This window comes from Nansenia antarctica, assembly GCF_963989245.1.
Source record: "Nansenia antarctica genome assembly, chromosome: 14".
Classification (NCBI taxonomy): Eukaryota; Metazoa; Chordata; class Actinopteri; order Argentiniformes; family Microstomatidae; genus Nansenia; species Nansenia antarctica.
Window position 1 is genome coordinate 23,747,876 of NC_137684.1, and position 15,095 is coordinate 23,762,970.

Below are 15,095 nucleotides of genomic sequence, written 5' to 3' on the forward strand. Positions count from 1 at the left end.
GGGGGGGGGGGGGGTTCCAGAAAGGAACAAATGCATTTTTAATGTACAGTACAGAAATCGACGCTCAACATGTTTTGATATGATACCGTAGATAAATCAAAGTAGCAGCATATGAGTGTATGATGGGAAAAGCTAACCTACAAAACCAGACAAATTGATGTGTTCTGTCCTAACTGTGTTTTCCCGGAAGACGATCAGTCACCGGGTCTCCAATCGTGTCGTTTCACAACACTGTAGTCAAGAGCCACGTTCAACAGTTAGGAGACGTGGACAAGTTTATTCTAACTGAACGACGTTAACCCAAGAGAAGGTTTCGTGATGACTCTTGAAGTCGTGTTGTCAAATCTCTCGTTCAGCATAGCAATCAAGATGATTACACTCAATAACTTTGAAATTGCTGTAACCCCATAAGCTAACGGATATGCAGAGACAAAAACACCCATTCACGACTAACAATCTCAACAGACACAAATAGTGTATGCCATGAAAGAGATACCACCCTAGAGATACCACCCTAGAGATACGACCCTATCTCATCTCACTGAAGATGGCATGGCATTAGAACCCTTACTCACCTTGGAACCCACACACAACTTCTTTTACATTTTTGGCATTTAGCAGACGCCTTTATCCAAAGTGACTTGCAACAAACACATTTGTCTAAGTAAGTGAATCATCTGTTATCATAAGAAAAATAAATCTATGCTAGGACCAGGGGCCGTTGGCGGTCACAATGCTAGAAGAATTACTCATTTTTATAATTTTTTCTTACTTTTTAATTTATTTATTTACAGTAGAGATACTGTACAGAGGGGTAGTGGGGATGAAGAGTTCAGATGTAGAGTTAAGATGTAGCCTGTTTGAGATGGGTCTTCAATCTACGGCGGAAGATGGGTAGTGACTCGGCAGTCCTGACAGAAGTGGGCAGCTCTTTCCACCAGCGGGGCATCAGGATAGTGAAAAGCTGTGACAGAGTAGCGTGAATGCTGCATCCATGTGCCATCCATCCCTTTGCTGCCCGGTAGGCGAGCACCAGGGTCTTGAATCTGCTACCGGGAGCCAGTGAAGGGTGCAAAGGTCAGGGGTGACATGGGAGAACTCAATGGGATTGAACACCAGACGGGCGGCAGCATTCTGGATGAGCTGCAGAGGTCTGATGGCGGAGGCCGGAGAGCCCGGCCAAGAGTGCGTTGCAGTAGTCAAGGCGGGAGATCCCAAGTGTCTGGACCAAGAGTTGTGCTGCTTCTCTCGTGAGGAATGGACTTATCCTTCTGATGTTGTGTCGAGGACGAATCTCCAGGAGCGTGCTGTCGCTGTGATGTTCGCCGCACAGGATAAGCGCTTGTCAAGGATCACCCCCAAGATTCTTGGCTGTCCGGGAGGAGGTCACAGTAGAATTCTCTACTGTCATAGAGTCAAGTCCTCCAAGTCGCCATGTGACCTCCTAAACAGTGTCTCTCCTATGTGGGAGGTTAGCCATGTGGCCCACGTCAATCACGGTCAGATTGATGTGTATAAAACAGTGTCAAACCTTAGTACTTACTGTGAGTGCTTGTGTATGTCATGGCCTGAGAGGAGCTTCTCTACTCTTATCCCATAGTATGAATGAAGACAGGCACACACACGCAAAGCCATGGTGGCAGTATTGTGGAAGAGAGATTATCTGTAATTGATCTGCAATTACTTAAATCCACAGCTCCCTTTGTAGACATGTATAGATTGATCCTATCTGAATACACAGTGCATTTATATATGTAGCTGACCTGAGAGAGCTACTAAAGGGTCTAAGCCTGTGTCCTTATATGGGGACATTATTATCCCACCAATCAGACATAGTTTGACGATAGTTTGGCGAGTTGGGAAGAGAATTGTAAATGTGTTTTTTAAATACTGTAAGTAATTTTATTATTTAAAAGTAATTTATAGAATTATGTGCATGATATTAAAGAAAAGTAGCACAAACAGCTCTATCCCCTCAATTCAATGTGTTCTGTCCCCTTCGACCGAGCCCTGTTGGGAACTAACTTCCACTAGGTTGAATAAGTAAATCAGACTTTCAGTGGGAAAATCTCCACAAGATGTTTTTTTGTTTGGAATTAGGCTTCATTTAACTCTCCCTCCTCAATTTCTAGTAAGATGTCACTCTCCCCTTTGACAACAGAATCCTTTATGTTGAATGGAATCGGGGTAATGTGCCTATAACATCCATATATATGGTTCATCCATGTCTTTCAGTTCTCTTCCTCTCCTGTTCGATGCTGGTACTGATCTCAGTATGCCCTCACCTCACTGCCCCACCCCCCCCCTCCTTGCCCCCCATCCCCCTCTACTCTCCCTCAGTACTCAGAGACAATACAAATGAGCACAACAATCCTGTCTATGAGATCTGAATGTAAACCCTGATAGTGTACGTTATACTGATCCCCTACCCTATCCTCTCCCAAGGTTTGAAAATTGACGCACTTTACCGTCTTATATAAAGTGTACTTTGTAAGAAAATAAAACAAGATTAAGTATTATGTAGTTGTGTGTGCCTGGTTTCTGTGTGAATACGACACTACTTTCACTCGGACTGAATCCTGACCTTTTTGAGAAAAGGACTTTGGTTCCTCTTCCTGTTTCTCCTGGATCAGCAATAACGCAATGAGTCACACAAAAACGAGACGGACAGATGGTGAATCATTTAAGAAAAGTATTTATTCATTTTCACAATAGAAAAACACAAAACCATAATAATAGCAAAAGAATTGATCAAACCCCCAAAATCTATCACTGATTTATAATAACAACAATAATAATGTATTACATTTATAAAGTGCTTTTCATTATACAAGAATAGGCTCAAAGTGCATAGAAGAAAATAGAAAGATTGTAAAAAAAAAAGTAGAAAGGTACAATTTCTGTGGAAATTGTGAAGTGTGCTTGCCCTGAAACCCTTATTGAGTATTTAGTGTAGTGTATAGACGTGTATAAACACTATCCCTTGACATTGAACGTGTAAGTTAAAAGCTTAACATGTATGTGTGCGTGCTCCAAGTGAATCTGCAGCCCCCTGGTGGCCAGTACATAGATTCTGTGGCCCCCACCGCCATCTAAGTTGCCCATCCCTATGGTTACAGCAAGCCCACTAATAAGGAAACAAAGTAATGGCAGACCATGATTACCCTGAGGCCTGGAACTTCCTGCTGAAATGCCTACCCAACGTGTCTTCAGTTAATATAAATGCCTACCCAACGTGTCTTCAGTCAATATAAATGCCTACCCAACGTGTCTTCAGTCAATATAAATGCCTACCCAACGTGTCTTCAGTCAATATAAATGCCTACCCAACGTGTCTTCAGTTAATATAAATGCCAACAGAACGTGTCTTCAGTAAATATAAATGATCAAATGTTCAAAAATTTTCTCTGCTAGCCGGGGATAATTCATTTTTTTCTTTTTTAAATACGGTCAACCCGCCACACTCTCACAAAATCCTACAGTATTTGCTGTAAAATTGGGATAATAATAATAATAATAATAACTTTATATATATGAGGAATGCTTCCTGAGCAACGACTCCAGGCGGATGTGGCAGGGGGTTCAGCACATGACAAACTTCAGAGCCAACAGGCTCACAGCCGCAGAGGACGACCCCCTGCTGGCGGGAAAGCTTCTTCAACATCTTCAACCAGTCCCTGTCCCAGGCCACCATCCCACCCTGCCTGAAAACCTCAACTATCATCCCAGTCCCGAAGAAAAGCACGGTGAGCTGCCTAAACGACTACCGCCCGGTGGCACTCACACCAATCATCATGAAGTGCTTCGAGAAACTAGTCCGGGCCCACATACTCACACGCCTCCCGCCCAACCTGGATCCATACCAGTTCGCCTACAGAGCCCACAGGTCCACAGAGGACGCCATCGCGACGACTCTCCACGCCACTCGACCCACCTGGAGAGGGGAAACAGCTACGCGAGACTGCTCTTTGTGGACTTCAGCTCCGCCTTCAACACCATCCTTCCAGACAGGCTAGTGACCAAACTACTAGACCTGGGTCTATCACACTCTATATGTGCTTGGATCAAGGACTTCCTGACCGACCGCCCCCAGAGGGTGCGGGTGGGCCCCCACACCTCCACAGCCCTCAGACTCAGCACTGGGTCCCCCCAGGGCTGCGTGCTAAGCCCCATCCTCTACAACCTCTACACCTATGACTTCACCCCCGTCCACCCCAGCAACTCCATCGTAAAGTTTGCAGACGACACCACCGTGGTGGGATGCATCTCGGGGGGGGACGAGGCGGCGTACAGGGATGAGGTAGAGCAACTGAGCAAGCTGTGCAAGGTTAACAACCTGCTGCTGAACAAGTCAAAGACCCAGGAAATCATCGTAGACTTCAGGAGGAAAAAGTCCGAGATCCAGCCCCTGCTCATCGACGGAGAGAGCGTGGAGAGAGTCTCAACCCTCCGATTCCTGGGGGTGCACATGCAGGATGACCTGACCTGGAAGGACAACACAAAAGCCACCATCAAGAAGGCACAACAGCGGCTATACATCCTGAGAGTCCTCAGGAAGGAACACAGCAAGCAGGAGATACTGGTGACCTTCTACCGCGGCGCAGTGGAGAGCATCCTCACCTACGGCATCTACAACTGGTTCTCCAGCTGCACAACCGCGGAGAGAAATGCGCTACAGAGAGTCGTGAGAACAGCCCAGAAGATCACCGGCGCCCCCCTCCCCTCTCTGGAAGAGCTGTACAACACACGCTGTCTCGAAGGCCTCCAAGATCTCCAGGGAACCAACCCACCCTGGGTACGAACACTTTACCCGGCTGCCCTCGAAAAGGCGGTTCAGGACCATGGCCGCAAGGACAAACAGACTGAAGAACAGCTTCTACCACAGGGCCGTCCAGGCCCTGAACACAGCAAAGACCTAGGTTCTGGGCCCTGGACAGTCTGGACGGATTGATGGCAGCTGCTGGACTGAAAAAATCAGGTGTAGTGCTGAGGCACAAATATGTACATTTCAAGCCTGCAAACTGCGACACTTTAAATAAATGTGCAATAACACTATGTGCAATATGACAACCCTAGTCGTCTATCTGTACAGTATAGTATAGTGGATAGTGTACATAGCCTTTATTTATGTAAACCAGCTCCTTCCCTTCTTGTGTTTTTTTTTATAGTGTTTTTTTTCTTTCCTAACACCAGGGGAGCCACCCCTCCTAAATTTCGTTGTTTGGTACCTGTACTGTAGCAATGACAATAAAGACCATTCATTCATATATTCATGGGACCCAGGGTCGCTTTACAGAAATACAAGAAAAAGAAGAAAAAAAAACAGTCAGACAAACAAAAACAACCACTAAACTAGAGGCCGATGGCCTTGGCAAACAGGTGGGACTTGAGGGCTGTTTTAAAGGCGTCCAGGGTAGGGACGTTGCAGATCACCGCAGGGAGAGTTCCAGAGGGTGGGGGCTGCCACACTGAAAGCTCTGTCCCCGAAGATTCACAGGTTAGTGCGGCAGATGACAAAAAAGCATGGAGGAGGGTTTCAGCAATAGAGTCCGAGAGTGACGGTCAGAGTCTGGCAATAAGGTGGAAGAAGGCGGGTGGCAAGCAGATTCTGGGGAGAGGCATGTTGGCGGAGGAGGTCAGATAGGTACTGGGGGACACAGCCATGGAGGGACTTGTAGGTGAGGAGGAGGATTTTGGAGATAACTCGGGACTTGTCCGGAAGCCAGTGGAGGTGGATGACGGTGGGGGTGGTGTGCTGCCAGGGTTCGGTGTGTGAGAACATACTGGAGCCTGTCCAGGGTTTTTCTGGTTACCCTGAACAATACATTAATTTAATTTTGACATTTAGCAGACGCTTTTAATCCAAAGCGATTTACAATTACGAATTACAGGGGCATTCCCCCTGGAGTAACTGAGGGCTAAGTGCCTTACTCAAGGGCACACTAGTAGTGGTGTGGTTTCAGGCGGGATTTGAACTCACAACCTTCTGATCACAAGTCCAACTCACTATCCACTAGACCACCACTACCCCACACTAGACCACCACTACCCCTCAAGACACAACAACAAGACACCATTGCAGTAGTCCAGGCGGGAGGCGACAAAAGCATGCAACTGCAACAGAGTCTGAGAGAGATGGTCGGAGTCTAGCAATGTTTCTTAGGTGGAAGAAGGCAGATTTGGTGATGGACTTGACTTGAGATTGGAAAGAGAGGGTGGAGTCAAGGATGACTGGCACTGACGGTCTATAGACAGGATCCTGTCCAGCACTGCCAGGGCTAGCATCTGACAGAGACGAGAGAGAGAGAGAAAGAGAGAGAGAGAGAGAGAGGAGTCAAAGAACGAGGGAGAAATGGAGGAATAGTAACTCAGACAGAGAGGGGAAAAGAGAGATAGCCAACCAGCGAGAGAGGGAGAGAGACACAGACACGGGTGCTCCACACTATTGAGAGAAGTAGAACGATGCACATTGATCAGCAGTTCCACCTCCAGTGAGTAGGCCTAGCGACCCATGCAGTGATCCAACACATGACAAACAAACAGAGAGAGATGTACAGAGAGACAGAGAGAGAGAGAGAGAGAGAGAGAGAGAGAGAGAGAGAGAGAGAGAGAGAGAGAGAGAGAGAGAGAGAGAGAGAGAGAGAGAGAGAGAGAGAGAGAGAGAGAGAGAGAGAGAGAGAGAGAGAGAGAGAGAGAGAGAGAGATGGACAGGGGGAACGTGCGAGTGGCGTGCGTGTGCTCCTACCCTGCCGATCTCGTGTCCGTCACAGGCGTCCCTGCACACCACCTCCATCAGGGCCGTGCCGTAGCTCTCGATGATGGCCAGGGTCTCTCTCTGCAGCTTGGAGAAGCCGTCCTCAGGAGCTGTCAGACGCTCCCACATGATGACGATGCCGCTGGAGGACGTGACCTTAGAATTATAAGGTTCTATCTCAAGTTTTTTACATAATCTGATCCATTAGGTGTTTATTAATGACTGTGTGGTGTTATTTTTAAAATGTTGACATTTTTTAGTTAGTAATTCATAAAATACAAAGGTTCCATCTCACAAAACATAATGGAATGTAAAAACTTTGACACTCAATATCTCTGAACTGCCCTAAACGGAGATGGAACCTTATCATTCTAAACGGAGATAGAACCTTATCATTCTAAACGGAGATGGAACCTTATCATTCTAAACGGAGATAGAACCTTATCATTCTAAACGGAGATAGAACCTTATCATTCTAAACGGAGATGGAACCTTATCATTCTAAACGGAGATAGACCTTATCATTCTAAACGGAGATAGAACCTTATCATTCTAAACGGAGATAGAACCTTATCATTCTAAACGGAGATAGAACCTTATCATTCTAAACGGAGATAGAACCTTATCATTCTAAACGGAGATAGAACCTTATAGTTCTAAACTCAGGAGCTGTCAGACGCTCCCACATAGACGATGCCGCTGGAGGAGTCGTTTCTAGCCGTGACCCAGAACGGTGATCGTGTGCAATCCTAATCCGTTAACTCTGACATCTTGGTCCAGGTCTGCATTGAAAAAGAGATTTTAATCTCAAGGGCCTTCCTGGTTGAATAAACCTTAAATAAACAATAACAGAAATGTAAAATGTATCTGTTACACACCGATATACACAAACACGCATATCATAAGCAGTGTTTTATAGCGGTCTTGTAAACTTTGCTTGCGTTTAGTCGGGTTGTCTTGTGTAAGGCGATCAACTTCTCCAGAATCGATTTAATTGAGTCGTCACTTACAAGCGAGTTCGTTTAATCTCAACGAGACGTCCTTGATATCACTTCTTAAGATGATATGATCCAATCAAATATTAGGCACCACTACTGAACTGTTCATTAAGATAATATTTATTCAAGCACATCAGCAAGCAATAATAGTTCATTTCCATGGAAAAGTGTCTTATCTAGCTTCACCTCTGCAGGCCTATCTCAGCTAGCCGTCAACAAGTTAACTGCAGTGGCTCCACTAAAACAAGAGTCCCTCTCACCTCCGTACATAGTCTTTTATCCAATTCATTAAACATTTTGGGCTGGGTGATGCCCCCCCCCCCCCCCCCCCCCCCCCCTCTATCTGGTAGTTTTCCAAGTGTCAGCACAAATCCGTTGCAGCTGCAGAAAGTCTTCTCGTTAGCATTGGCCTTCAATTCTTCTCCTGTGTGGGTGCGAGAGTGTATGTATGTTATCAGCTTGAGTGTCCTGCTAGCGTCTCGTTCCCATGGTGATATCGTACTTTGTATGAGCAGAGCATTGTGTCAGTGTCCTTAATCAGAATGTCTTGTTATCAGAATGTCTTGTGAAAACACAACTATTGAAGTTACACAGTAATATTAGGATTCGATTTACAAGTTAGAAGAATAGACTTATCATTAATCATTAGTTATGAAAGTACAGAAAAATAGAATATTATAACAGCAGGTGTAAAATGGTTGTTAGCACATAGGTAAAAATAAGTAATTTACAGGCAGTTTGAATCATAAAACGTTCTTTTAGTCAGGAGCTTGTATTTCTTCTTGTCGCTCAAAAACAGAACCTCTCTTTTGGCTTTGCGTGACCTTCCCATTGTTCTCAACTGACCGCATTCACATATTATTTAAATGAGCACATAGTACATGATTTATCACTTCTAGTTATTGTAATACAAATTCCCAACACTTGTAGAAGTTTGAGGCGTTGTTCCCCCGGGGTTACAGGCAGGACTCACATTGTCAGGGCCGGCCCAAGGCATAAACGGGCTAAGCGGTCGCTTAGGGCCACAACCACTAGAGGGGGTTAAAATATATATTATTTTTTATTTCTTTGAGGACTAATGTTGGACGGTCAAGGATAATAGTTAATGTCATTTTGGAATCAATGTCTTTGTTTTTATAGGGTCTGTGGATCAGGTTGTCATTATAAATTGAACAAATGGAGAGGAACAAAACTGCTCAGGAATGTGACCCTGAGGAGACTAAAATGTACAAAGTTGAATTATGGAGAGGAAAAAGCACAGTCGATGGGACAACATCATCTCAGTCACTCTACAAAATTGGTCTATAACCAAGTGGTCCAAAAAAAAACGCTGATGCTCCCAGTTTCTGCACCATCTCTCGTGTGAAGAATAGTGGTAGCTGTACCCATCAAGTTATGGGTATATTTGTCACTGGCAGGGACTGAGGAGTTTGTCAGGATCAAGAGCAAGTTATACAATGTGCTGAGTTGGTAGTGACATCCTAATCTACACAGTGTGTATTTCCTATGCAAATCAGGGGCCCTCTAAAAACAAAGATATTGATTCCAAAATGACATTAACTATTATCCTTGCATTAAGATGAACTAATTTCAACTTACTGAGTGATTTGTTGATGGCATTACTGTCACTCTTTTTAGCTAATTTTATGCACATTAAGTATTTCTGTGTTTCAATTTTAATACATTTGCAAATGTCTAAAAACGTCATTATGGGGTATTGTGTGTGGATTGATGCCAATTTTGGGGGGGGTATGGCACATTCAAAATCTCGCTTAGGTCCACAAAAGTCCTGCACATTGTAACATATTTTGTAATTCACTGTTCATCATGAGCGAATTATTATTGTTAGTAGTTAATATTAATAATCGGAGTGAGTGGCGTTCACAATCATTAGGCTTTCTCTCTTTGTCGCGGAACCTTGTTAATTATTACAAATGTAATAAATGTCACGGGTTCATAACTCTCTCTCTGTCTCTCTTCTCTCTCTCTCTCTCTCTCTCTCTCTCTCTCTCTCTCTCTCTCTCTCTCTCTCTCTCTCTCTCTCTCTCTCTCTTTCTCTCAAACACGTCAAACAGCAGAAACGAAACTTAAAGGCGGAACTGAATCTGGATCAGAGACGTAGACGTATAGTTTGTCCTCCGCCTAGAGATTAGAGAATTAATTGTTATAGAGAATAATAATAATAATAATAATAATAATAATAATAACATATATATATAGAGAGAGATGAACTCGGTCCCGGTGCTGCTGCTGCTGCTGGTGTCTGACCCAACCGGAGCCGCGGACGGTGAGTCAAGTAGTGGAGATAATAATAATAATAATAATAATAATAATAATAATAATAATAATAATAACCTTTATTTGTACAGCACCTTTCCTGCAAACGTTGCAGCTCAAAGTGGTTTAATCATTATATCATCATAATGTAATAATTGAGTCATTTATAAGGCAATATTAAAAGATGGGTTTTTAGTCTTGACTTGAACATATTTGCATCCCTAATGTAAACTGGCAGTGAATTCCACAATTTGGGCATAACATGAGAATGCGGCCTGCGGCTTCTTTTGTCCATGTGGTAGCCGACACAAAGAAAGCCAGCTGAGAGAGATGGAAATCGAAAATAATTTAAACTGTGAAACCATGATTTATGTTGGTATAACAATAGCATGTGCGTCAATACACAAATATACATCTCAAACTCACTCTAAAAATAATGATTTTTGTTATTCAACTGTCATTTATACAATATATAGGCCTACTGTAGATTGATAGTGATAGCGTCCCCAAATAGTATGTAGGGGGTGAGGGGAGTAACCATTTAAATGAACCGGGGGAAAAGAAGCAGAGACGGATGGGAGAAAATAAATAAACCAACATTTATTGTAAAACTTTCAGAGAAACTGAACTGAAAACTACTTTCTATTAAAAGGGAGAAAGCAAATAGATTAATTAACAAAGTAGTAAGTAAATGAAAGGAATGCCAAAACACAATATTACCAACACACTGTGTATGGTAGTAACACACACAGGTACACACTATATATGGTAGTAACACACACAGGTACACACTATAGCGGTAGCTTACACTCAACAACACATAACCACCCACACATACACACACACGAGCGTGTGACGAGAGGACAGCTCACTTAACACCGTCACCATGGCGGAGAGACACAGGAAACAACTAACACACCATAACCACACCTTGGTCGTAACAGATAGATTAGATACTGTAGAACAGACATGTCAATATCAAGGCCCGCGGGCCAGACTGTTATCAAACAGTTTTGCTAAAAACCATGACCTCATTTGTTGTTTAGTTCAAGACAAAATTACTGTGATCCAAATGTGTTTTGTTTAATTGTGAAGTTATTCCATAAAATAAATAATATTTAGCTTTATTAATCAATGCTGGTAACAAAGACTGTATTTGTTATTTTTTTTACAGAGCTGATAGGTTTGTTTAATTGTGCAGTTATCATTTTACAAAAAATTACGGTTGGTTGGTTGGATGGCTGATTGGTTGGTTGGTTGGTTGATCCCCTCTCCTCTCCTCTCCTCTCCTCTCCTCTCCTCTCCTCTCCTCTCCTCTCCTCTCCTCTCCTCTCCTCTCCTCTCCTCTCCCCTCCCCTCCCCTCCCCTCCCCTCCCCTCCCCACCTCTCGTCTCCTCCCCTTCCCTCTCCTCCTCTCCCTCAGATCTTCGTGGGATGTTCTTCACTGTAATGGAGCGTGGGGTGCTCACCCTCACACAGACCTGCCCCTCTCCCTCCCCCTCTTCTCCGTACCCTTCCTCCTCTCCCTCCTTCTCCACCTCTCCCTCCCCTTCCTCCTCTCCCTCCTTCTCCACCTCTCCCTATCCTTCCTCCTCTCCCTCCTTCTCCTCCTCTCCCTATCCTTCCTCCTCTCCCTCCTTCTCCTCCTCTCCCTATCCTTCCTCCTCTCCCTCCTTCTCCTCCTCTCCCTATCCTTCCTCCTCTCCCTCCTCTTCCTCCTCTCCCTATCCTTCCTCCTCTCCCTCCTCTTCCTCCTCTCCCTATCCTTCCTCCCGCCCCTCTCCCTCCCCCTATCTCTCAGGTGTGACAGTGTGTCTGAGGTACTTTGCTGAGATGGGAGACGACCAGACTCTGTTCTCTCTCCTGCTGGGAAATTACAATGTATCCCTGAGCAGCAATGGCTTCCAAGACTTCCTCTCCTATTCCGCCTATTGGCAGACTACCTCCTTCAGATCCTACAGGTGACAACGCCTCCCCTCCCCCCTTTTTATTATTATTATCAATGTTGTCATTATTGTTATTTTTCTAAATATGAGTAGTAGTAGTAGTAGTTATTATTATTATTGTTAGTATTAATAATAATAATAAGTATTATTATTATTGTTATTATGAACAATGTTGTCATTATTGTATTATTATTATTATTATCATTAACATTGTCATTATTATTATTATTATCATTATTAACATTATTATTATTATTTATTTATTTGTTTATTTGTTTTATTTTTATTAAACAAATAATATTATAGGTTCCTCTGGAACTCAGGGGCCTCCACCTGGAGCAGCTTGTGCGTTACCTTGGATGTGAAGAAGGGCGTGGCTCAGCTGTACCGGGGAGGCAAAGTTAGCATCAAGAAGAGATTCAGCAGTGGACAGGTGAGACCAATGGGGAGAGAGGCGGAGGGAGGGGGGTGAGAGGAAAACCATAACATAAGTGTGTGTGTGTGTGTGTGTGTGTGTGTGTGTGTGTGTGTGTGTGTGTGTAGACTGATCTCCCACGTCAGGCTGTGTTCAGTGTGTCGTGGCTGGAGGGGGAGGTGACAGACGTGGAGGTGTGGGACTCTCTCCTCCCCCTACTACCTCCGCGGCTATATGCAGGACTACTCCTACTCCTACCCAGCCGGGAGCCTCCTGTCCTGGAGGCAGGCCTGCTACTCCACCCAGGGAGACGTCCTCCTGGAGCGCAGCCCCTACACAGCACAGCACCGCCGCTCTGGACCCAAGACAAGGAAGTGGAACAAGAAGGGGAAGGGGAAGGGTTTCAGGGACGGGCACAGAGGGAGGCGGGAGTGAGGGAGGAGAGAGGGCTGTAGAGGAGGGGAGGGAGGGAGGGAGGGAGGAGACAGAGCTGTAGGGGAGGTGGAGAGGGGGGGGGGGAGGGAGTGAGGGAGGGACGAGAGAGGGCTGTAGGGGAGGGAGGGAGGGAGGGACGAGAGAGGGCTGTAGGGGAGGGGGAGAGTGAGGGAGGAGAGAGGGCTGTAGGGGAGGAGGAGAGGGGGAGAGGGAGTGAGGGAGGAGAGAGGGCTGTAGGAGAGGGGGGGAGTGAGGGAGGAGAGAGGGCTGTAGGGGAGGGAGAGAGGGGGGGAGTGAGGGAGGAGAGAGGGCTGTAGGGGAGGAGGAGAGGGGGAGAGGGAGTGAGGGAGGAGAGAGGGCTGTAGGGGAGGAGGGAGGGAGTGAGGGAGGAGAGAGGGCTGTAGGAGAGGGGGGAGGGAGGAGAGAGGGCTGTAGGGGAGGGGGAGAGGGAGTGAGGGAAGAGAGAGGGCTGTAGGGGGGGGGGAGGGAGGAGAGAGGGCTGTAGGGGAGGGGGGGTGAGGGAGGAGAGAGGGCTGTAGGGGAGGGGGGGAGTGAGGGAGGAGAGAGGGCTGTGGGTGAGGGGGGGGGGGGGGGGTGAGGGAGGAGAGAGGGCTGTAGGTGATTGATCTTTCAGTCACCCAGTGTGTTTTTAGATCATTTTGGAAATCTGAGATATTAAGCTGTGTGCATATGTTCTGCTTTACTAAAGGCTTTACCAAACAGTTGCTGATGTCTGTAAGGCGGCTTTACACCGCAGGTCGAAGTGACACGATTCCGATATTTTTTGCTCACGTTTTTTCTCATGTGGCACAGATCTGATATGTAAGCAGTAAAAAAAGCACATTGAATCTGATATTCTCAGATCCGACTCAGGCCTCAATATCAAGCCGGCCTCAATCAGATACGAATCTGATATGTGTCATTTCGACTGCGGTCTAAGCAGGCAGGTCGCATATATAACGCTCAATTCTGATTTGCACGTCATTGAAAATACGACGGTCTTCGCATTTTGATGATGTTTGACGTGACTTTCACTCACTTCAACAGTGAAGTGCTCTTTCTTCTCCGCCTTAAAATGTGCGCAAGATTTTGCAGACCTCTAAACATACTTTGGAAAGCAATGGCTTTATATTATAATATATAGAAGAAGGTCTATGACTGAAAGCTCGCAATAAACAAAACAAATTTGCACAGTGTTTAAATCTCCTAAAATTACTGTTTGTATATTTTGGATTATAATTTGTTATCCACTTTTCAACTTGATCCTAAAATAAAGCAACAGGACAATACCACATCAAGTGTAAGATTGATTCCTCTTCATCCTTGTAAAACCTATACAAACTATTTTGTTCTATGCCCCAAATAAAAAAATAAAAAAATGTGTGGGTAAGAATTTATATATTATCTGTAATGGCGCTTTTCCACTACAGGGCCAGCCCGGGTCAGCCCCGGTTTATTATCCTTTTTCCACTGCCAAAAGTACCCGTGCCATTTCTGGTACGCGTGCCGAACAAGAACTAAAATAGTTCTTGTTCGGGATGGGTAGCGAAAGGTACCTTTTTGCCAGGCTGCGTGTGACGTGTGACGCTGCACACCATTGATTGGTCAATGGAAATCGTCATCCCATGTTCATAGATTTCTTCGCTAACCGCCATCTTTAAATACCACAACAGATTTCGCTCTCTGAAAATGTCACTTACTGTTTCTGTAATAACTTATTAATAAAGATTAGAAAAAGTATGCTAACCATCGTATTATCTTGGTTTAATGTCATCATAGAACTTTTATTTACAACAAGCATAACAAAAAAATCGCTATTATGGCGATGTGCTGTGCCTATGCTGTTCCTCAGTCCAGCGGCAGTCAAATGCCGGTAGATTCGCGTCTTGCTCCCTCATCTCGCTTTTCCCCCCGTTGATGTATTAAACAATCTAAGCAATCTAATCAGAGCAGTTGTTGTTATGTAATATTATTGATGGATGTGCCATTTTTGATGGAGAGCAGTGAGCGGATGACTGGATGTGAGCATGTATTTGACTAATGCCGATAGATTCGCGTCTTGCTCCGAAACCGGAGCTGGCAGCGCAGACAGGATTTTACAGCGTTCCTTCAAACTATCGTAATTCATGTACTATATGCCCAATCTAAAACATTCTAACAGTTTCTGAAAGCAGAGAAGTTGCACTTTTTGAACAGTTGAACTTTTTTAGGCTTATTACGGTAGTTCACCAACAAAAAAAAGCACAGTGCTCAACGTGTCAGGAGAAATA

At 44.9% G+C, this 15,095-nt stretch overlaps 1 protein-coding gene and 1 long non-coding RNA gene across 3 annotated transcripts in view; both read left to right on the forward strand.

Moving 5' to 3' along the window:
• Nucleotides 1-2,489, forward strand: part of LOC308170502 (FYVE, RhoGEF and PH domain-containing protein 4-like) — a 13,253-nt gene extending 10,764 nt beyond the window's left edge. For both annotated transcript variants that reach the window (XM_080545293.1, XM_080545294.1), the window contains exon 14: nucleotides 1-2,489. This exon is cut by the window's left edge and continues 800 nt beyond it. The gene's annotated coding sequence lies outside the window, so the exon portion shown is untranslated.
• Nucleotides 2,490-9,924: 7,435 nt separating this feature from the next.
• On the forward strand, nucleotides 9,925-12,690 carry LOC308170508. Its single transcript, XR_013937790.1, has 4 exons — nucleotides 9,925-10,039; nucleotides 11,453-11,990; nucleotides 12,282-12,408; nucleotides 12,519-12,690. It is a non-coding gene; the product is annotated as an uncharacterized lncRNA (long non-coding RNA).
• The last annotated feature ends 2,405 nt before the right edge of the window (nucleotides 12,691-15,095 follow it).